Here is a 4,988-nt window from a genome sequence, read left to right as displayed (position 1 = left end):
TGATCCTGCGAGAGAGAGGAAGAGGGCAGGGCATGAAGATCTCGCGGAAATTGGAATCGTGATTCTCGCGAGATTTCTGCCAACACAGCCTTCCCTTGGCTCTTGGGTCTGTGAGGCCTCATGCTGCTAGGTATTGAATTTGCGATTAGGTAGCTTTAGGTTGCTGTGCGATAACTGGCCTTTTTTGTTGTTGTTATTGTGGCAATTAAACAACTCGCAAATTAAAATCCCCAGATCCGTGCTGTATGAAAGGAGAGAAGGTTAGCACTTCCTTTGACTAGGATGGAAGAGGCTCTTGGGCCTGTACAACACGCAAAAAAAAAAAATAAAAATAAAACAAAATAAAATCCTCAGATCCCTTTACTGGAAGACTTGCTTTTCAAAGAATATTGGTTTTTTCAATAAAACCAATTACATTTGATAAAAGAAAGTTTTATCAGTTGTAAAAAGTTTTACCTGAGATACTAGGTAGAATTATGACGTAAGGAAGAAACCGGCACTTTGCAGCTTTGCAACATGATGTTGAAGGCGAGCCCAACACACTTAATTACTATTTTCTAATTTTTTTAATTTCAGAAATATTTCCTGAGCAGTTACAATATTTTTGAAGCTCTGAAAGATTTGGGGTTAAGGTAAACTTGTTTGCAGCAGTCAAAGCATCTGATGCTATTGATTATATTAATTATACATGGTATTTAGAGTTGATTGTGTTCCTTTCTTGTAGTCCTAGTGAAAACAAACAGCTCGTTCTCTACACAGCAAATCACAAAGAATGTGAAGTCATGTCTCTCGTGTCAGTAAACCCTCATGAAATCGAGAGCAATACTGAGAAGTTCATGGCCACTGAAACTGAAGAACCAGGCTAAAATACAGCAGTGTTAGCCTTGGGTGAAAGTTCTTAATACAGTTTAGGCTATTTTTTAAAATGTTCTTTTCCCATACAAATCCTTGAAAATAACTAATTACCCCTGAAACTTTGGATTTTACCTAGCTTGCTGCAGGAATATTAAACAGTAGATTTCTGCTAGCTCTCTAGTCTAAGATTTTTCCCACATTTCAAAAATACTATTCAAATATCCTTCAAAAAGGTGACAGGAGAAGGAGGAAGGAGGAGGAAAAACAAAGCAAACATCTTCCAAAGCTATTTCAACAGATACTGTAGTTCAGGTGAGCAGCCACAGCAGTGTAAACTTAAGAACAAATCTTTGGAAAAACCTGGGAACATGTTTATTGCCACAAAGATATCTATAACATGCCCTTTGAAAGAAGAATTCAAGTTTTACTTGTTTATTCCTCTTATCCTGATTCCTTAGTGTCACTGCATAGTGAGTTTCTTGGGAGCAGAAATTGCCCCTTGTTCCTGAATTCCCACTATCTAACACTATATATAGGACTAGTAGACAAATCTTTTACTGGGCCTACAAAAGCTTGCTAGACCCATCTCTCCTCCCCTTGCCAATCCCCAGGCACACTGGCTTCCTTCTATTTGCGGGAAATTCCTGCAGTACCTCTCCCAAGGTCCTTCAACAGGCCTTTCTAACTCCTGGGAAGGCTTCCCCAACCTCATCCTCTTCACTTCACTAAGGCTTTCTTATTCAGATCCTAATTTAAATGTCTCTTCCTCTAGAGTAGCATGACTTCTCTGACCCCTGACTTGAAGTCCTCTGTTATTTTATTTCAAACTTGTTTTAATAGCACTCTCACCATCATAATAATTAACTGTATGATGACTTTTTCAATGCCTGTCTTCCCTGCTAGGCTGTCAACTCCAGGAGGTCTTCACTGGGTCTCTTTCTTTCACTGCTGTCTATCCAGTTCCTAACACAGCTCCTGACTGGTATCTGGGACTCGATGCATACTGTTGGCATAAATTGATAGGGTTGACAGATAAAATACAGAACACTCAGTTAAATTTGAATTTTATTCCTTCATATTTTGTTATGCTGAGAAACAAATTTGAATTTCAGATAATACACCAATATTTTTAGTATAAAAGTATGTCCCAGATATTTTATATCATAAATATTATGATATAAATCTAGCAACCCTAAAATTGAAGTACAGAAAGCAATTATTCAAGCAAGAATTTTAAAAGGTGGTTCATATTTAAAATGCTGTGTCCTTTCCTGTGAAGTGTTCTTCCTTAAAAATGTGTGGAGTCCTAACATGTGCATGTGTATTCGGAGGTGGGAATAGAAACATGACAATAGCCCTAGTCCTTGATGGGCTCACCTGATTTAGAATTCTGAAAATATGATTGGTCCCCATAATCATAGATGCTCAAAATTTTTGTTAATTAATTAATATGTCCAGGTCCGGCGCAGTGGCTCACGCCTGTAATCCCAGCACTCTGGGAGGCCGAGGCGGGCGGATTGTTTGAGCTCAGGAGTTCGAGACCAGCCTGAGCAAGAGCGAGACCCCATCTCTACCAAAAATAGAAAGAAATTAATTGGACAGCTAAAAATATATAGAAAAAATTAGCCGGGCATGGTGGCGCATGTCTGTAGTCCCAGCTACTCGGGAGGCTGAGGCAGTAGGATTGCTTGAGCCCAGGAGTTTGAGGTTGCTGTGAGCTAGGCTGATGCCACAGCACTCACTCTAGCCAGGGCAACAAAGTGAGACTCTGTCTCAAAAAAAAAAAAAATAAGTAAAAAAAAAAAAAAGTAAATAAATAAATAAATAAATAAAAATAATATATCCAAAGTACCAATGTCAGAAACACAGATGCACTTTGTCGTGGAAATTCTATATAAATAATAATGTCTGTACTAGCTATACTAGCTACTAAAATTTAAACCTTATAAAGCTTGTAAATAGAGGCTGGGCTTGGTGACTCACACCTGTAGTCCTAGCACCTTGGGAGGCCAAGGCAACATAGCAAGACTTTGTCTCAAAAAAAAAAATAGAAAAATTAGCCAGACATGGTGACACACGCCTGTAGTCCCACCTACTCAGGAGGATCACTTGAGCCCAGGCGTTTGAGGTTGCAGTGAGCTATGATCATGTCACTGTACCCTAGCCCAGCAATGGAGCAAGACCCTGTCTCAAAAAAAAAAAAAGAAGAAGAGCTTGTAAATAGAATAAATTTAATCAAATGTGAGTCACAGAATAGAATCAGAAGTTATCATTTGTCATCTGAAAATGAAGATGAAAGAACATCCTTGAAAAATATGTACTCTAGAAGGGAAGATAGAAATGTCATTAAACAAGAAAAGCATTCAAGGCATACATAGAAACAATCTTCATATATGGCAAAATGGGTACAATGGGCAAATTTTAAATGACTAAGCTTTTTTTTTTTTTTTTTTGAGACAGAGTCTCACTGTGTTGCCCAGGCTAGAGTGCCGTGGCGTCATCCTCACTCACAGCAACTTCAAACTCCTGGGCTCAAGCAATCCTCCTGCCTCAGCCTCCCGAGTAGCTGGGACTACAGGCATGTGCCACCATGCCCGGCTAATTTTTTCTATATATTTTTAGTTGCCCGATTAATTTCTTTCTATTTTTAGTAGGGTCTCGCTCTTGCTCAGGCTGGTTTCGAACTCCTGAGCTCAAACAATCTGCCCTCCTCGGCCTTCCAGAGTGCTAGGATTACAGGCGTGAGCCACCGCGCCCGGCCTTTTTTTTTTTTTAGGCAAGATCTCACTCTGTCACCCAAGCTAGAGTGCAGTGTGTCGTCATAGCTCACTACAACCTCAAACTCCTGGGCTCAAACGATCCTCTTGCCTCAGTATCCCAAGTAGACGGGACTATAAGCAGGTCACCATGCCTGGCTAACTTTTCTATTTTTTATAGAGAAGGGGTTTCACTCTTGCTCAGACTTAAATGACTGAACTTTGAGAGAGGCTCCAGAGGACGCTTTAAACCTAACATCTAAATTCGCAAATGGTTTTTTTTGGGGGGAAAAATTTATTAAATTTAGTTAAATATTTCCTCTTATGTTCAGCCTACATAGAAACTTTCTGACCTGTTTGGGGGGATTTATAGGGAAAGTATTGTCATCATTTGGCTGATCACCTTGGGGTTCCCAGAGTTATCCTGACTCTTTGTCCCTAGAGGTCATACAAATAAAGCAAATGGAATGGTACTGGAATTTCCGAGTTCAAAGTTTTTCTGTAGAATGAAGGAACCCTTATTTTACAAGAGCACTATTCTCACCAGTTATTGGGCCAATACCTGCAGTTTACAGGTTTACAGTAGATTTTATATTTAAAAATTTGGACGCAATCTGAATTTCCTATAGTAGAATTTTATCTACCAGAAAGAGAAAATGTAGTGCAATACAAAGTACTGGTTTAGGATGAAGAAAAGAGCTGATCCTGCTCCTGGCACTTCCTACACTTAGGTGTAAACATACATGGTCAAATCCAACTCCTGAGGATCAGTATCAACCTTTATTTGAGGTATATAATAATAACCATCCTGGCTATCTCACCAGTTTATTTGTTCAACTGAAATTTATTGACAGGCTTAAAAGAGTTCTGTGGAAAATTGAAAAATGCTATAGGAATACAAAATAAGGTCAAAGATTCAGGAAAAACGCTTCATTCATTCATTCATTCATTCATTAGTGGCCATTAGTCTATTATATCAAGAGGCAATAACAGATAATTAGAAAGTTTCTACTGCTGTTTAATCTGAATGATGAATTTTTCTTCCAGATTTTATTTGACACATCACCATAATGCCTTCTGCCATATCGTTTTTCCATTTTATCCTGGGTGCATCCAGAGTCAAAAACTTGACCTCATTTAAAAGACAGAAGAAAATCAGGTAAATACTGTTGAACTCACTCAAATCCTTAGTAAGATGGGCCAGTCACTCCATCTAATTAGCCAAAGAAGTCTCACACCTTCTGCCATCATGTAAAACATTGGCGGGTACCTTTACATCCTCACCCTCTTTGTAGCAGTGAATGAGGAGTTACCACACCTGCCTGAGTTCCAGTACTTAATACTTAATTCTATCATTTCTTTTTTTTTTTTTTTTTT

Source organism: Propithecus coquereli, unplaced genomic scaffold (assembly GCF_000956105.1).
Source record: "Propithecus coquereli isolate 6110/MARCELLA unplaced genomic scaffold, Pcoq_1.0 Scaffold119, whole genome shotgun sequence".
NCBI lineage: Eukaryota > Metazoa > Chordata > Mammalia > Primates > Indriidae > Propithecus > Propithecus coquereli.
Note: the sequence above shows the minus strand (reverse complement) of the source record.